The sequence below is a fragment of the Schistocerca cancellata genome, chromosome 4 (assembly GCF_023864275.1).
Source record: "Schistocerca cancellata isolate TAMUIC-IGC-003103 chromosome 4, iqSchCanc2.1, whole genome shotgun sequence".
NCBI classification, from domain to species: Eukaryota; Metazoa; Arthropoda; class Insecta; order Orthoptera; family Acrididae; genus Schistocerca; species Schistocerca cancellata.
In genome coordinates, this window is record NC_064629.1 from 362,266,421 (window position 1) to 362,286,451 (window position 20,031).

Below are 20,031 nucleotides of genomic sequence, written 5' to 3' on the forward strand. Positions count from 1 at the left end.
TTAGGTTAGTTAGGTTTAACTAGTTCTAAGTTCTAGGGGACTAATGACCTCAGCAGTTGAGTCCCATAGTGCTCAGAGCCATTTGAACCCCATGTGCACTCCACACGTACCCCGCTACCCTTGTAGCCGCTTCCGGCGTGTAGTGCACACCTGACCTATTCAGGAGGACCCTACATTTCTCCACCCGATAGCGGAGGTCGAGAAATTTGCACCCCAGATCTCCGCAGAATCGTCTGAGCCTCTGGTTTAAGCCTTCCACTCGGCTCCAAACCAGAGGACCGCGATCGGTTCTGGGAAAGATACTACAAATAGTTAGCTCTGATTCTACCCCGCGAGCGAGGCTTTCCGCCTTTACAAATTCCGCCAACCGCCTGTACGAACTGAGGATGACCTCTGAACCCAGACGGCAGGAGTCATTGGTGCCGACATGAGCAACAATTTGCAGTCGGGTGCACCCAGTGCTCTCTATCGTCGCCGGTAGGGCCTCCTCCACATCTCGGATGAGACCCCCCGGCAAGCAGACAGAGTGAACACTGGCCTTCTTCCCTGACTCAGAGGGCCATAGACACGGGTTCCCAGGTAGATGTCGTGTTTCTTGACTTCCACAAGGCTTTCGATACAGTTTCCCACAGTCGTTTAATGAACAAAGTAAGAGCATATGGACTATCAGACCAATTGTGTGATTGGATTGAAGAGTTCCTAGATAACAGAACGCAGCATGTCATTCCCAATGGAGAGAAGTCTTCCGAAGTAAGAGTGATTTCAGGTGTGCCGCAGGGGAGTGTCGTAGGACCGTTGCTATTCACAATATACATAAATGACCTTGTGGATAACATCGGAAGTTCACTGAAGCTTTTTGCGGATGATGCTGTAGTATATCGAGAGGTTGTAACAATGGCAAATTGTACTGAAATGCAGGAGGATCTGCAACGAATTGACTCATGGTGCAGGGAATGGCAATTGAATCTCAATGTAGACAAGTGTAATGTGCTGCGAATACATAGGAAGAAAAATCCTTTATCATTTAGCTACAACATAGCAGGTCAGCAACTTGAAGCAGTTAATTCCATAAATTATGTGGGATTAGGCATTAGGAGTGATTTAAAATGGAATGACCATACAAAATTAATCGTCGGTAAATCAGATGCCAGACTGAGATTCATTGGAAGAATCCTAAGGAAATGCAGTCCGAAAACAAAGGTAGTATGTTACAGTACACTTGTTCGCCCACTGCTTGAATACTGCTCACTGGTGTGGGATCCGTACCAGATAGGGTTGATAGAACAGACAGAGAAGATCCAACGGAGAGCAGCGCGCTTCATTATAGAATTATTTAGTAATCGCGAAAGAGTTACGGAGATGATAGATAAACTCCAGTGGAAGACTCTTGCAAGAGAGACGCTCAGTAGCTCGGTGCGGACTTTTTTTTTTTTTTTTTTTTTTTTTTTTTGAAGTTTCGAGAACATACCTTCACCGAGGAGTCAAGCAGTATATTGCTCCCTCCTACGTATATCTCGCGAAGAGACCATGAGGATAAAATCAGAGAGATTAGAGTCCACACAGAGGCATACCGACAATCCTTCTTTCCACGAACAATACGAGACTGGAATAGAAGGGAGAACCGATAGAGGTACTCAAGGTACCCTCCGCCACACACCGTCAGGTGGCTTTCGGAGTATGAATGTAGATGTAGATGTAGCATGCATTACCGTTCGTGGTGATCACAATGCACTTCGTGCACTACATGAAGAATCATGTTACGCGTTTTTTTGTCCTAAGGATCATAATAAATCGCAGTGACTTCAATGTAATTATTGTCTTTGAATAATAATATCATCTCCGTTCGTTTCATTACGTATTTCCTTCACCTTCCTTGTGTACTATACTGTAGCAGTTCTTCTTTTGTATGGTCCAAGTTTCATCGAGCTACGTTTCTTAGCGGTGACACATCACGCTAGAGTTACTTTCGTCCCTAAGTTTTACACACCAATGTATCTTCTTTGCGATACGTTCGTTATAAATTGTTTTAGTTTTATTGTACTAGGTTTTTAAGCCTATTCTGAAACTTACTCTCTTCAGTTTCGCCTCTTGTTGTTGAACTTTATCTGTCTTAATGCCAATAGTACAGTGTTGTCAGCAAAACAAGAAAAATTTAAGGTGTGGATCATTTAACTTCAACATTCTGAAGTCACTACTGTATGCTGTCTTCAAGTTGGATTTCGTTGTTTACTGGTAGTACATTCCAAATGGAGACATGTTATCTGCGGTTATGAACTCGATTAAAACACGCTGTTTCTCACGCACCGACGTTGTTACATTACACACAGATATGTAACTCGCTGCAGTTCGGAGCCCTTTAGTGGCAGAGGGGTTACAAATTGTGTCACCAAAGTGGGAAAGTCGACCGAGTAATTCGCATGACATGTAATACCTCAACCGATATTGAGAACACAATAAAAGTATTCAAGGGCATTCCTTTTCAACATTCACTCATACTTTCGAAAACGGTGCAAGATATTCGGAAATTATGAACATGGCATCAACTGGTCACTATCACAAGTGAGCTAGTTCACACATACTGAATTTTTTAAATTTACTTTCGAATATTTGATTTTTTTAAATTTCCCATGATCTTGCACTACGTTTACATGTACATGGTCACTCCGCAAATCACACGTAAGTGCCTGGCAGAGGGTTCATCGAAGTACCTTCACAATAATTCTCTATTATTCCAATATCGAACAGCGCGAGGAAGAAACGAACACCAATATCTTTCCGGGCAATCTCTTATTTTTCTTCTTTTCATTGAGATGATCGTTTCTCCCTATCTATGTCGGCGTCTACAAAATATTTTCGCAATCGGAGGAGGAAGTTGGTGATTCAAATTTCTTGCGAAGATTTTGCCGCAACGAAAAACGCCTTTGTTTTAATGACGTCAACCCCAAATCCTGTACCATGTCAGTGACACTCTCTCCGCTATTTCGCGATAATACAGAACGTGGTGGTGTTCTTTGTACTTTCTCGATGTACTCCGTCAATTACATCTGGTAAGGATTCCAGAGCGCCCAGCAGTATTCCAAAAGAGGACGGACAAGCGAAATGTAGGCAGCCTCGTTAGTAGATCTGTTACATTTTCTAAGTGTTCAGCCAATAAAACGCAGTTTTTGGTTAGCCTTCCCCACAACATTTTCTGTGTGTTCTTTCCTATTTAAGTTGTGCGTAATTGTAATCCCTAGGTATTTAGTTGAATTAACGGCCTTTAGATTTTACTGATTTATTATGTACCCAAAGTTAAACGGATTCCTTTTAGCGGTCATGTGGATGACTACACATTTTTCTTTATTTAGGGTCAGTTGCCAATTTTCGCGTCATACCGATATCTTTTCTAAATCATTTTGCCGTTCGTTTTGATCTTCTGATGACTTTACTAGACGATAAACGACAGCATCATCTGCGAACACCCTAAGATGGCTGCTCACATTGTCTCCTAAATCATTTGTATAGTTAAGGAACAGCAGAGGGCCTACTACCTTTGGGGAATCCGTGAATTACTATGAACTGTGACTTCTCTGATAGGAAATCACGAGTCCACTCTCATAACTGAGGCGACATAAGCACTCAATTTTCCTACAAGTCGTTTGTGTGATACAGTGTCAAAATCCTTCTGGAAATACTGAATCATTTTGAATTTCCCACCAGCGTCCTCTTGGGTTTTTGTATTTACTGCTCTCTATCCTCTTGGAGTTTTGGATTTCCTGCATGAAAATGCAGTGACATAATTAGAGTGCCGACAAGTGATAGACGCTCGAACTGTCTGCTGGATTTGTCATGGCTATACTACATAAAAATACATTTAAAATCATTGGTACATGCCATTTAAGTCAACATCATCTTCACATTACATTAGCGCCTGCTTTCTGGATGTGATCAAATCCCAGCGCAGCAATAGCAGATTTTACGAATTCCTCAGACAGTGATTAGGTCATGAGGAGAGCTGAAGGATTTGTAACAATATCTCCAATAGTGTTAACATGAAGATGGCTATCATAGTAGCTAATGGTCTCCACACATGTTTATAGAGCTTTTTGCCGATTAGTTTCACCCGAGGTCGCCAATGCTCGCATGTACAGTGCCGCTTGAGTCAGAGGTAGGGTACTAAAAGCTTAGTATTAGGAAAAAATATTATCTGTTGTATTTTCCCACCAAGGGAGGTAGAGGTAGGGGTCACACTCCAGTATCGTAGGTAAATTCCATCTTACCCGCACTGTGAAATGGATGAGAGGTGATCCGTCCTCCGACAGGTAACGTTAGACGAATATAACGGAAAAGGAAGAGGAGGTAGATTGAAAATAATCAGAGAGATACGATGTTCCGAAAATAATTTTGTAGAAATGAAAGATCTACATCGATACAAAACATCCGGCGTAGGCGACACTCCCTCAGAATTACTGAGATCCTTGGGAGAGCTAACCATTAAATACTACTCTACGTAGTATGCTAGGTATGGGGTAGATGCTGACTGATGTGAATATTACAAAACCATCAATATAATAAGTCATGCTTGCAAAATACTGCCACGAATAATTTACATACAAATGGAGAAACGTCAAAACCCGACCCCCATGGAAGTTAAGTTGAGGTTCCGGGGAAATGTAGGAAAAAGCGAGGCAATCCTATGTTAATGGCGTTTGTAGATTTACAACAAAATGCCCTTGACATTGTTCACTGGAATACATTCTTTGAAACTGAGAAATTAGCACAGATAAAATACAGGGAAATAAACGTTATCTACAACTTGTACAGAAACCAGACTGCATTTCATGGGAGTCGAAGGACATGAAAGGGAAGCTATGGTTCAGAAGTTGATGAATTAGATAGGGTTCTTGCCTATCCCAGATGTTATTCCATCTGTACCTCGAATCACCTGCGAATGAAACCACAAGAAATTTGAAACGGGAATTAAAGTTCATGGAGAAGAAGATAAAACTTTGGGATTTGCCGATGACATTTTAAATATATATAATTGATTGACCATCCCTTTTAAAATAGAAAAGTGAATGAAAAGTCCAATGGTCCGCAAAAGTGTGTTGCCGGAGCGTGTGCCGTGGCTATCGTCCGGGTATTTACGTTGTAATTCTGTCAGAGACGGCAAAGGATTTGGTAAATCGATTGAACGGAATGGACTGTAGTTGAATTAAATTAGTCTACGCTGCGGGAATCACGTTAGGAAATAAGACCCTAAAATTAGTAGAAGAGTTTCGTTATTCGGACAGCACAATAACTGATGACAGTAGAAATAGAGGGGATGTAAAATCCAGCTTGACAAGAAAAAGAAAAATTCTCAAAAAGAAAAACTTGTTAACACTGAATGTATATTTAAGTGTTAGGTTATCTTTTTTAAAAGTATTTATTTGCAATGTGGCCTTCTACGGACGTGTAACGTAGTCGATAAACAAGACAAGAGCAGTAGAAACTTTTGAAATATGGTGTTGCAGAAAATTTCTGAAGATTAGGTGGGCATATCGGATAACTGATGAACAGATACCGAATCGATTTGGTAGAAAAAAGAAACTTGTAACGCAATCTGACTAAAAAAAAAAGGGATCGGTTGGTGAGACACATTCTCAAGCATCAAGCAATCATTAATTTGATAATGTAGCAAAATGTGGAGGGGGGCAGGGGAAGTTATAGAGGGAGCCCAAAGCTTGACTATAGTAAGTAGTTGCAACTGAATGTAGATTGTAATAGTTACGTAAAGGAAAAGAGTATTGTTCAGGCCAAACGAATGTGGAGAGTTGCATCATACTCATCTTCGGGCTGCAGATGAACAGAACTACATGTTTTTATGCGGCAGTTTTTGTAAAGAATTTGTAGATGTATTTATTGTTATTTCTTAAGGTACCTGTTACATTATTTTGATCTCGTTCCTTGTCGACTGTCGACAGTGATTTCAGCACTTTTATTTTCGAAGAAATTAATGGCATTTAAATATTACTAATCAACCTATTTAAAACTTCCCTTCACCTAATTTACAAAAGAAAAGTTGTAGCAACAAAAAGTGAAACATTGACAGGAAATGGAACAAAGAACAGAAAAAAGCGACTGGTCTCTGTTTTTAACATATGTTAACGAAGCGAAAATTACTCTGACAGTTTTTCAGCATTTTTATCACAACTCGACTTCGGATCCGAAGATAATCTTACAGTTTCTACTGTGGTTATAACCCTACATTCAGTTTGTTCTTATCCTGGTATCGAACCGTTCCCTTCCTTGACGGAGACTACGTCCAGCATTCTCTTCTTTGGCTGTCTGAGAAAATTGCCGCTATTGCGCAGAAGCAGCCAAATTTGCCTTCGTCGTGCGCTGCCTGTTGAACAGCAGTGCCCAGAAGCTGCTGTCTTCCCTCTGCCATCAAGGACTCATAAACCGGACAGTCCAGTAGGACATGGTCGGCATGTGTGATTCGAAAGAGAGAATGCTAAGGCCGTTAAAAGTCGCACTGAAACACGACCTGTCGGGCCGATATGACTGGCCGCGTCTCGCTAGCTAGCCGAACGGAGAACGTGGAATGCATGGCGCGTGTTATCTGCAGGATCCGTCACAGGCGCGGAATACCAAGCGAAGGCTGCCCACTCTAAACCGCGGCGACCACACAGCGCAGGTTGTGGGTTCACTCCAGGAGGCCATTTGTTAAACAGTCAGTGACGTGCAATAGAGACGGAAGGGCCAAACGTCGCTCCTAGTAGCCGTGCCTCTTTAAGTCCGATACGCACTGAACGAAATAATGTAAACACTCTGGTATCACGCATTACTCAACATAAAATACAGTGTATTTCAAAAAGAAATATACGTATTAAAAAGCATATATCTATTAAACTGTAAGATATACAACTATGAAGCTTGGCATATATACTTACGAATCTGTCAAGTTTAGATTGCAGACTCCCAATGTGTTCTTCACCAGCGACACCGACAATATCACATCGATACTCGAATTCCTCCCATCGTCGGATAAACATGTCTCAGACTTATTGAAAAATGAAGTTGTCCTCGTTCAGCCTCGTAAACAAACAGTTTTGTAACATAGCAAGCTACTGCTGACCATTAGCAGTGATTCATCAAGGAAAAATGGGCCTTTAACAGATGAGTGGGATATCGCACATAACAGATTGACTTTGGGTGAACTTCGTATATGTCTAGTGCGTGTATATGGGTTTTATAGACTCAAAGCCGCGCGGAGTGGCCGAGCGGTTTGAGGCCCCATGTCACGGATTGTGCGGCCCCTCCCGCCGGAGGTTCGAGTCCGCCCTCGGGCATGTGTGTGTGTGTGTGTGTGTGTGTGTGTGTGTGTGTGTGTGTGTGTCTGTTGTTCCTAGAATAAGTTAGTTTAAGCATTTTAACATTTTGTAGATTCCAAACTCGAATATTGTTTATTTACTTTCCCATTAAGGTGGAATGTCGCAGCATCGCTGAACACGATGCGTTTTGCGAAAGTGTTTTCATTGTCAATAGCATTCTGAAGCTCGTCAGAAAATGACATATGTTTGCGTTTGTCTTCATGACGCAGAGCCTGTAACAGCTGTAACGAGTGCGCCTTCATAACCAACCAGGGTCACAAAACACGCCAAATTGTTGTAAGCATTTGTAACCCCCAGCTGGCACGACGGACAGATTTTTATTGAAAATCGGTTTGAATTTGGGCGAAATTTACATCGAAAATACGAGGGAGACCAAGATTCTTTCCTTTGCATACGAATCCTGCGTTTACAAATTGTCGCTACCATCTTAGAGTGTTCCATTGATTCGGAGGATCAGTTTGGTACCTCAGTCTGAAACGTCTTCGCACTGTAATCAGGAAATTACGCTTCGCAAACTTGAGAACGCACAATGACCTCTGCTGAAGAGCAACCATTTTATAATGTGCGACGGTAACGAAGCAAACAGAAGACAACCAACATCAAGCGACAATAAATATAAACTAGACGATGTATTCGTTCCTCCAACAACCGATCCGTCGTGCAGCGATCGATGTTTCCAAAACATATTACTCCCTTCAAATGGTTCAAATGGCTCTGAGCACTAAGGGGCATAACAGCTGAGGTCATCAGTCTCCAAGAACTTAGAACTACTTATACCTAACGAACCTAAGGACATCACACACATCCATGCCCGAGGCAGGATTCGAACCTGCGACCGTAGCAGTCTCGCGGTTCTGGACTGAAGTGCCAAGAACCGCTCGGCCACCGCGGTCGGTATAGTACTTTGTGATACGTGCATTCTTTTTGAACCACAGCATGAACCAGAATCCCATCAACAAACTTTGAGAAGTGGTAATATAGACCAAAACAGGAAAACATATATAGTAAACACGGACTCTTGGAATGATTGCCTTAACAATTATGAGCACTTGTTCGACTTTGTTTCTATGAAACACACTCCTCCTACTGGACAAGTGCTCAGAGCTCTTAAGGTATGCGTTTTAGAGCCTATGTTTACTAGACAGTTTTTTGTTTTGTCCATACTACCACCCCTGACAGTTTTACGGTGGAGTCCTGTTTCACTCTGTATACATATGAACTCTGCATTTACTTCATTCAAAATTTTGCACCATAACATTTCAGACCTTGTTAATCCATGCTCAGGTACTTTGCCTCTTACAATTCCACACGTCTCTTTTTATGCTGTTTTTCCACTGATGTTAATAAAAATATATAAACTGCTCAATAGTACTCACCACCTGCCTGTCTGCGAACGTATGTGAGCATAAATTCAAGGGGAGCAGTAATGAAACAATAGGTCAAATGACACAAAAGATAGCTTTACCATGAAATGAAAACAAAATTCTGTCTGTTGAAAAGTACACGTCTTTGTACATCGGTGTAATCTGCTGGTGGCTAAAGTTTGAATACCATACTTACATGCAAGTCCGAAGAACAGAAACTGTTGATGATCCACAGCTGCACGAAATACTTCGAAATTTATTTGCTGACTGCGAATTCCTTGACACCAGTTGTATTAGGTATAGATGTCCGCCCCCGGTAGCTGAGTGTTCAGCGCGACGGACTGTCAATCCTAAGGGCCCGGGTTCGATGGGTCGGAGATTTTCTCCGCTCAGTGACTGGGTGTTGTGTTGTTCTAATCATCATCATTTCATCCCCATGGACGCGCAAGTCGCCGAAGTGGCGTCAGATCAAAAGACTTGCACCAGGCGAGCGGTCTACCCGACGGGAGGCTCTCGTCAGACGCCATTATATTATTATTATTATTATTATTATTATTATTGTTATTAGGTATTTAGTACCCAATAGTGACATATGAAAATTTGTGCCTGACCGGGAGTCGAACCCTGATTTCCTTCTTATCGCTAGCGGTTGCCTTACTAACGTTGGCTATCCATGCACGCTCACAGGACCGACCCGAACCTCCATATATCACACTGTCTACATCATTGTATCGTAGTCCATTAAACGAGAGGTTGCAATGGACTACTATACAACGATGTAGACAGCGTGTCATAGGGGTATCTGGGTCGGTCTCGGAAATGTGCACCAATAGATAAAGTGGTTAAGGCGACTGCTCGCAGTATGCGGGAAATCCGGGTTCGAGTCCCTGTGCGGCACAAATTTTCATGCGTCACTAATGGCTAGTGAATCTATAACTAATACAGCTGGTGTCAAGGAATTCGCAGTCAGCGAATAAATTTCGAAAATTGAATATCATGTTGATCCATCGTCGTGCATTGTAAAATGCTTGGTTCCTCCTTGGGTTGCTGTCCTCAAGGTGGTCCAGATGGTGTTCCTCATGTGGTGACCTTCAGGGCTGTACAGTAGGCTGTAGCAGTCTGTCCCGATACTCCTCAGCCCCAAATTTCCCTCTATGACAATGTGAGGCGTCCGACATCTGTAGATGGAACAGGTCCGCAACATGACTGGCCTACCTCTCCGCTGAACCCGGGGAGCTGCTTGCTATAAACGTACATTGGTAAGTAGCCGCTTCCACACGTTACAACGACCATCATCAGGTGTCAGACAAGACCTCTATACCATGATGAAGACAACCTGACACCATCGGTCCAAATTCCATCCCAAGTTCTCCCTTGCCTACCCTTTTTACGACCCACTGTGCTGGCGTGATGGGTGACGTGGCTATATTGTTGTTTTTTGTGCCGAATTGTGAAAATGTATGTGCAATGTCTGAGTTGATATAGCCCTCTCAGTTCTTTGCAAAAAGACAACGTGCAGTAACCTCGACGCATTGTCAAAAGAGCGTAGCTGTTCTGAGATTCCTGCAGAGACGGTTCTGATGTGGTACGGATAACAGGTGAATCACAGTGTGTGGCAAAAAACTTTCTTCTGGGATTTTTGAGCGCGGGCTGCCATCAAGAGCAGATTGTCACAGAAAGTATCCCCCGATAACGACTGAATGCTCGAATGATGTCGCTATACAACCCTTGTTGTCGTAAAATGACAATATGCGCCAGGCCTAAGCTTGAAATAACCATTGGAACATGTTGACTGGAGACACGGAGAGCTTCACAGAAATACAGGTTTACTTTCAAGTCCATTGTCGAGGTGGCTGAAAGTACTGATTTCATGATTGATTGACGATGGTGTTAATCCTTCTTAGCATCTCGTAGAGAATATTGCGATAAAAATAAATTATTGTTATCGATGCATTTCTTGTCATTGTGACAACGTATAGTAGTTCCAGAAACATTTAAAATGGGGCAATAAAAATCGCAACACGATACGAAAATTACATGTCAAAAAACTAAAGTACAAACAAGTTACTATTAATCGGTTTGATATACTGAAACGTACGAACTTTCAGAGGATAATAAACTGTTACATGTGAGGAGCTACACATTCCTCTTAAATTCAGAAAATAGGTGCATGAATATATCTAACTTTCAGTCTTGGTCTTTATACAAAATGGTTCAGGATTCAGCAGATGTGGTTGTAGAATTCTTTTTACTTTTTCAGCAAATTCGTGCTAAATCTTCAAAATGGTTCAAATGGCTCTGAGCACTATGGGACTTAACATTTGAGGTCATCAGTCCCATAGAACTTAGAACTACTTAAACCTAATCAACCTAAGGACATCACACACATCCATGCCCGAGGCAGGATTCGAACCTGCGACCGTAGCGGTCGCGCGGTTCCAGACTATAGCGCCTAGAACCGCTCGGCCACCCCGGCCGGCGCTACATCTTCACCCATTTTAGTAAAGAGCAACACTATTAATTAGACATGTTCATGTATTAGAATAAGTTTCATAAAATTTCTTTCATTCTGGCCTGCGTAATACGCAAAACAATCTTCAGAATAAAATTTGTCATGTAATTGTTGCCTTTATCTGTATATACTCTCGTGTTAGGTATCAACTCTTATCCTACTTTATCACTGATGCATGAAGGTATGCGAGTGCACTATGTCGAAACTGAGTGACTCCGAATGGGGACATATTGATTGTGTTGGGTGCTATACGTAACCAATGTAGCCGAAGTGTTTGGTGTTTCAAAAGACACCATATCGAAGATGTATACCTTATACAGGAAAAGCGGGAAAACATTATCTGCTAAGCCACACAGCGGTCAAAAATATGTGTTGAATGATGGTAACAGACGGTCAATGAAGAGGATTGTGACAAAAATAAAGGTGCGACAGCTGTAAAAGTCACTGTAGAAGTGAATGTTGCTCCCTCGAAACCTGTCAGCCACAAAACAAAACAAAGGCAGCTCCATAAGCAGGAAATGGCGAGCTAGAATCCAAAATCACTCATCAGTTCGGGAAACCCGTAACAGCGTTGAGGTGCCGAAGCCTAAAAACCTGAACTACGGACCAATGCAAATAAGTAATTCGATAGGATGTGTCTTTTTTCGCACTGTTTGCAACTTGTGCGAGTCTAGGTCCCCAGAGTGAAACCTGGCGGGGTTTCGGTGACAATTATGCAGCTATGTTGTGGTAATCCATAGACTCCATGGTTACTCTGCAAGGTCGCATTATTGCCAGAGATTATGTGACCATTTCGGCTGATCAGCTCCATCCCATGATGCAGTGTTTGTGCCTCAATGGTGGTGATGTATTCCTAGACGACAGAACCACTGGTCACAAAGCTCGCATCGGTTTTGTGACCACGAGGAAGAGTTATCGCTGGCTACCATAATCACGAGATTTCAATTTTATTGAAACTTTGTGGTCTACTTTTGAGAGAAAAGGGCGTGGTCGCTACCCACATCCACCATCGTTATCTGAAGTTGCCACTATTTCGCAGGAAGAATGGTATCACATCCCTTGCAAACTATTCAGGACGTGTATTTATCAATTAGGAGACGACTGGAAGCTGATTTGAATGCCAGCGGTATTCCTACACGGTATTTCGCATAGTAATATGTTGTGTTTTTGGAATTGCCATATTTTTATCCGCCATCTGTACTTATGAATAACCGTGTATTTCTTGCCAGATGTGGTCATCATTTATCACCTTGTTTCTGGGGTTTGTTTTCTGACTAATCTGTGACGTTATGACGGTGATGTTAGGTTCTGCTTCGTCATGCAATATGTTTGGACTTCTTACGACCATCTGGTGCTGCTATAATCGTTATGTACTTCATGTCGGGTTCTCAGAGTAGTATCGAAGGCAGCTTACGCGTCTTGCCCATCTACATGCCTCGGTACAGTGCGCGGTGGAGGGTATGTTGTGTACCAAAATGACATGTCACCGCCGGCCGCTGTGGTCGAGCGGTTCTAGGCGCTTCAGTCCAGAACCACGAAGCTACCACAGTCGCAGGTTCAAATCCTGCCTCGGGCATGGATGTGTATGATGTCCTGGTTTAAGTAGTTCTAAGTCTATGGGGCTGATGACCTCAGATATTAAGTCGCATAGTGCTTAGAGCCATTTTTTGACATGTCACTCCCTCTCCTATTCCATTCGTGGATGGTATACAGAACGAAAAACTGTCCACATCCCTCTCCATCAGATCGCATTTCTCTTATTTTACTGTCGAAGCCATTACGCGATATGTTTGTGCAGTCGTACAGAGTTGTATATCTGCGGAAATTGGTTTATCATTATGACACAGTTTGCTTGTTTGCTATGAAAAAATACAGAAAACAAAAAATTAAGGGAGCTCTTATTATTTACGAGCAGGGAGCCACCTTGGTAATCCGAATGGAACTTTCTAGATAGTTTCTTCTGACAAAGTCTGTGCTTCCAGTCATATTCCGAAGAACACAACAATGCCAACATAAAACCAGCTGATTACCAGATTTTGCAATTTATCGCTGTGGGGCATGACTACTTTCTATGTGACACAAATTTTACAGATTTTCTCATTTTGTACGTTATTGGGAGTATAATCTTTAACGAAAGAGCATATCACAATACTCTAAAAGTCAGGCCTCAATACATGGTGCGGAGTACATTGTACCAATAATAATTCTCTCTCATGTCCGTCTGTCGAAAGGAGCGCCAAGAAAATGATTCTTTGTAAGCCTCTGCATATCCTCAATTCTCTCTTATTTTGTCCGCACACGAAATGAACGCTGGATTCACCTTCCCTGCTATCAAGCTGATGTGTTTATTCTATTTCATATCGCTTTGCAACGTTACACCTCGATGTTTAATCGATGAGACTGTGTCAATCGACACGCTACTAATTCTGTATCTGAACGAAATACATTTCTCTACATTTAGAGTGAGCAGCACAACTTACATTTTTCTACATTTAGAGTAAGCTGCCTTTTATCACACCAATTATAAATTCTGTCTAAGTCATCTTTCTTACTTAGCGGCTCGGGGTAGCAGCGTCTTGCTTCGGTTCGCGCGGCTTCCCCCGACGCCGGAGGTTCTAATCCTCCTTCCCTCCCTCCCGCGCGCGTGCGCGTGCGTGCGTGCGTGCGTGCGTGTGTGTGTGTGTGTGTGTGTGTGTGTGTGTGTGTGTGTGTGGTGTGTGTGTGTGTTTTGTCCTTAGCGTAAATTAGTTTAAGTAGTGTGTAAGCCTACGGACCGATGATCTCAGCACTTTGGTGCCGTAGTAACTTACCACAAATTTCCATTCTTCCTCATACAGTCACTCAACGACTACACCTTCCAGTACAGCACAGCGTATCAGCAAACAGCCGTAAACCGCTGCTTACCCTGCCCGTCAGACCATTTATGTATATAAGAAATAAGAGCGGTCCTCTGACACTTAGCGAGGGCACTACTGGTGATACCCTTATCTCTGGAGAACACTTCCCGCCGAGGAGAATGCACTGGGTCCTATTATTTAAAAAGTCTTTGAGCCGCTCACATATCTGGGAACCTAATCCTTACGTTCCGATCGTTTACGGACTGCAGTGTGGCACCGTGTCAAACACTTTCCGGAAATGTAGGAATACAGAATATACCCGTTGCCCTCCATCCATTGTTTGTGGGATAAAATGTGAGAAAAGGGCGAGCTGAATTTCGTACAAGCGATGCTTTCTATATCAGTGCTTATCTGTGGACAGAAGCTTTTCTGTCTCAAGGAAACTTACTACAGTCGAGCTCAGAGTGTGTTCAAGAACTCTGCAACAAATAGATGGTTAAGGATATTGGTCTGCAATTTTCCAGGTCCATTCTTTTACCTTTCTTATTTGCGGGAATCAACTGCGTTTGTTCCCAGTCGCTCAGTACTTTGCGCTTGGCGAAAAATACGCGATAAATGCAAGCTAAGTAAGGAGTCAATGCCGCAGTACTCTATGTAAAACCGAATTGGGATTCCATCTGAAACTGGCGACTTATTTGTTTTCAACTCTTTCAGTTGTTTCTCTCCGTAAGGAACGCTTATTTCTGTGTCCTCCATGCGGGAGTATGTGCGACTGTCAAACGACGATATGTTTGTACGATTTTCCTGCGTTAATGATTTCTTAAACGTGAAATTTAAGACTTCATCTTCCCTTTGCTTTCTTCTATTGCCACTCTAGACTGGATAGAAGCCTTCGACTTATTTAGTGTTTTACGTATGATTCGAATTTTCTCGGGTTCTCGGCAAGATCTTTAGCTAAGGTATGACGGTGGAAGTTGATGTTTGCTTCGCTATTCTATCTTCTTGCGGACGCACGAATTTCTAGTAAATTTTGCATGTCGATGTACCGCGCTCTTGTTTGAACAGAGAGCACAACAATGATTCTTCAGAATTTTCCGAATTTGATTATTAAACCACGGTGAGGATTTTCCGTCTTTGATCCATTAATTAGGCACATACTTCTCCAGAAAACGATTTACAAATTTATGTAAACATTTCTCATGACTTCTCTGCATCCATCATACTGGAATTAAATGGTGCCAGTTCATTGTTTTAGTGGAATGCTAACAACTGCACATCTGCTGTTTCTATCAAAAATGTTCTCCTATTCTTCTTAATGGATTTATTAACTCTAGTAACCATCGTCACTATGATATAACCGATCTTATCCGTCTCTATACTGATACTGTTTGTAGCCACAAGGTCTTAAATACACTCCTGGAAATGGAAAAAAGAACACATTGACACCAGTGTGTCAGACCCACCATACTTGCTCCGGACACTGCGAGAGGGCTGTACAAGCAATGATCACACGCACGGCACAGCGGACACACCAGGAACCGCGGTGTTGGCCGTCGAATGGCGCTAGCTGCGCAGAATTTGTGCACCGCCGCCGTCAGTGTCAGCCAGTTTGCCGTGGCATACGGAGCACCATCGCAGTCTTTAACACTGGTAGCATGCCGCGACAGCGTGGACGTGAACCGTATGTGCAGTTGACGGACTTTGAGCGAGGGCGTATAGTGGGCATGCGGGAGGCCGGGTGGACGTACCGCCGAATTGCTCAACACGTGGGGCGTGAGGTCTCCACAGTACATCGATGTTGTCGCCAGTGGTCGGCGGAAGGTTCACGTGCCCGTCGACCTGGGACCGGACCGCAGCGACGCACGGATGCACGCCAAGACCGTAGGATCCTACGCAGTGCCGTAGGGGACCGCACCGCCACTTCCCAGCAAATTAGGGACACTGTTGCTCCTGGGGTATCGACGAGGACCATTCGCAACCGTCTCCATGAAGCTGGGCTACGGTCTCGCACACCGTTAGGCCGTCTTCCGCTCACGCCCCAACATCGTGCAGCCCGCCTCCAGTGGTGTCGTGACAGGCGTGAATGGAGGGACGAATGGAGACGTGTCGTCTTCAGCGATGAGAGTCGGTTCTGCCTTGGTTCCAATGATGGTCGTATGCGTGTTTGGCGCCGTGCAGGTAAGCGCCACAATCAGGACTGCATACGACCGAGGCACACAGGGCCAACACCCGGCATCATGGTGTGGGGAGCGATCTCCTACACTGGCCGTACACCACTGGTGATCGTCGAGGGGACACTGAATAGTGCACGGTACATCCAAACCGTCATCGAACCCATCGTTCTACCATTCCTAGACCGGCAAGGGAACTTGCTGTTCCAACAGGACAATGCACGTCCGCATGTATCCCGTGCCACCCAACGTGCTCTAGAAGGTGTAAGTCAACTACCCTGGCCAGCAAGATCTCCGGATCTGTCCCCCATTGAGCATGTTTGGGACTGGATGAAGCGTCGTCTCACGCGGTCTGCACGTCCAGCACGAACGCTGGTCCAACTGAGGCGCCAGGTGGAAATGGCATGGCAAGCCGTTCCACAGGACTACATCCAGCATCTCTACGATCGTCTCCATGGGAGAATAGCAGCCTGCATTGCTGCGAAAGGTGGATATACACTGTACTAGTGCCGACATTGTGCATGCTCTGTTGCCTGTGTCTATGTGCCTGTGGTTCTGTCTGTGTGATCATGTGATGCATCTGACCCCAGGAATGTGTCAATAAAGTTTCCCCTTCCTGGGACAATGAATTCACGGTGTTCTTATTTCAATTTCCAGGAGTGTATTTCGAATTGCGTATCGGTTGTCTGAGTACCTCTTCACTTCTTCAAGGCAGGTTCCTGAAAACGCTTTCAAACGTCGATAGACGCAATATTTTCCGCGACAGCAATGACCAATTACCTTCCTATGGTGTCTAATATGTGGTTTAAATATACTTTCTATGCTCCGCCAAATATATTGGAGCTTTGTACCCAGAGTTTGAGCCACCTCTTTGATCCGAGAATAAACTGAGCGCGACAGCTTTCCTGGAGGGCAGTAAGTTTAGGAACAATGTTACGATACTTCGACAAGTTACGGTTAAATTTTTGATATTCGAAGTGTCGCTAGTTTGTACGCCATCTGATGGTTCAAATAGCTCTGAGCACTATGCGACTTAACTTATGAGGTCATCAGTCGCCTATAACTTAGAACTAATTAAACCTAACTAACCTAAGGACATGACACACATCCATGCCCGAGGCAGGATTCGAACCTGCGACCGGAGCGGTCGCTCGGCTCCAGACTGGAGCGTCCAGTCCGCCGCTCGTGGTCTCGCGGTAGCGTTCTCGCTTCCCGAACACGGGGTCCCGGGTTCGATTCCCGGCGGGGTCAGGGATTTTCACCTGCCTCGAGATGACTGGGTGTTTGTGTTGTCCTCATCATTTCATCATCATCCAGGAAAGTGGCGAAATTGGACTGAGCAAAGGTTGGGAAATTGTACGGGCGCTGATAACCACGCAGTTGAGCGCCCCACAAACCAAACATCATCATCATCACTGGAGCGTCCAGAACCGCACGGCCACTCCGGCCGACCTACGCGATCTGATTTAGTTCTTTACATATCATTCGGTTAGCGTGAGACAAGTACTCTGTTGCCCTTGTAGCTGCTTCCTTTGCGCAATGCACTCCTCATCTATCAAGGGATGTCCTACAACTCTCCACTCCATAACGCTGGTCCAGAAATCCGCAGCCATGACCGTCATAGACTGGACGGAACCTCTGTCTGAAACCGTCCACTCGGTTTCAAACCAAGGGACTTCGATCGCCTCTGGGTACGATGCCGCAAATTGTGAGCTCTGCTTGCACCCCACGAGCGATGCCAACTGTCTTCACCACTTCTGCCAGCGGCCCGTAGGAACTGAGAATGGCCTCAGAACCAAAGTGACAGGTGTCGTCGTTGCCTACCGACATGAGCAACAACTTGCAGACTTCTGCATCCTGCACTCTCGATAGGCTCAAGCAGAACGTCTTCCTCATCTCGGATAACACCAAATCCAGTGCACACTGGGATTCTTTCCAGCCTTGGACGACTTTTCCATAAGGGGCTCCATAATGCGCCTATCTTTGGATCTCCCTGTATCAAATAAAGCCCTCCCCACCTGTGCCTGCTCGGACCCAGCTGAAGGAGCGGCCACCGGTCCACTCACAGAGTGAATGGGCGTGGCCAGACGGCCAGCTTGCAGACTGACTCTCCGGCTCGGGCGACGCTACCCGCCAATCGCCCTGCAGCGGCGCGGATCCACTGCCGCCACACCCTGAGGCAGCAGCCTGCAGGCGGCTGACCGCGGCCATAAGCACCTTCAGCTGTTGGCGAACTGCGGCCAGCTCCTCCTCCGTTCAAATGGCTCTGAGCACTATGGGACTTAACTGCTGAGGTCATCAGTCCCCTAGAACATAGAACTACTTAAACCTAACTAACCTAAGGACATCACTCACATCCATGCCCGAGGCAGGATTAGAACCTGCGACCGTAGCGGTCGCGCAGTTCCAGACTGAAGCGCCTAGAGCCGCTCGGACACACCGGCCGGCTCCGCACATACTGCTACTAACTTCAGAATTAATCTATGAAAAAAAAGCAAGAGAAGCTAAATATATGACTCTCTAGTCTGCTGGTGCTTCACCACCGGAGGCTGGCAGCCGACTGGGCTGTGGTCAACGGTCACTGCGTCTAGTGGCTAGCGTTGCCACCTCTGGCTCACGGGGTCCCGGCTTCGATTCCCGGCCGGGTTGGGGATTTTCTCTGCCCGGGGACTGGGTGTTTGTGTTGTCCTCAACACTTAATCATCATCCTCATCATTCGTGACATTGGCTACATTGGACTGTGAGAAAAACTGAACTGAGAAGAAATTGGGACTTCGCACGGGATCTGATAACCGCGCAGTTGAGAGCCCCACAAACCAAACATCATCTCATCAAAGGTCACTGCCCGTCCAAAACAAATAAACATCTGATTCGCTACAAGCTACACGAATGTACATGTTACCTTTACTAAAAAGCGATACTGCACCTCTCAAATACAAAAATACACGACTAATTTAAGAATTTAACTATGCAAGCACACAAGAGCATTCAAAAAAGAAATTAAGAACTAAACAATGAATGATACATATATATAGAAAAGCTAAACATGTAACTCACTAGCGTCCTCGTGCTTCAGCAACGATGGCTGACGGGTGTCATGTCTTTTCGAATACGTTATGTGTAGATATTTAATCGTCGTGGTTGAGCCGAGCTTCATACTATTAATATTTTATTTGACAATACACGGATGTTTCACATGCCCATTCGCATGAAGTTACATTTGACCACATACGAATCAAAACTCCATTTATCGCACGAAAGAGAAATTGTGTCAGTCATCCTGTGTCTTCCTAGATTAGAGCTAATACGAGAGTTTACCGACAATTTTTACCACGCGCAATTCATGAAATGATCAGGGAAGGAGGGATCGGATAGCAGTGCCATAAGTATCCTCCGCCATACGGCGTAATGTGGCTGGCGGAGTTTTGATGTAGATGCAGATGGAGACAAAGAATGTGCCTATTACTCCGCATCCATGGTTCGCAGGCTATCATGTGTGCCTTAAAAGAATAAAGAAAAAAAAACGGGGGCTATGCGTGATGCTGGTTGTGGTCTGCCAAGCAGTCAGTGAAGGAAAGGTATAAGAGGTTCTGAGGAGTCTCCTAGAACGGTACAATACAATATTGTCGATACATACCTCTGAGCGAGGCTCTGGCGTCTAAAAGCGAGCAAAAGAAGTGCACCGAGAGGCTCGGGGCAAGCTCGGAGGAATGGCCTCGGAGACGACTGGACGACTCAATTTAGGCGCATTCAGGGTCCGCGCACGTCCCACCGCGCTGCCGCCTGCTT

General features: G+C 44.5%; 1 protein-coding gene across 5 annotated transcripts in view; it reads left to right on the plus strand.

Annotated features, from left to right (window-relative positions):
* The window catches only part of LOC126185141 (solute carrier family 41 member 2-like), a 994,709-nt gene that overhangs the window by 609,388 nt on the left and 365,290 nt on the right, over positions 1–20,031 (plus strand). The gene's annotated exons all lie outside the window — the stretch shown is intronic.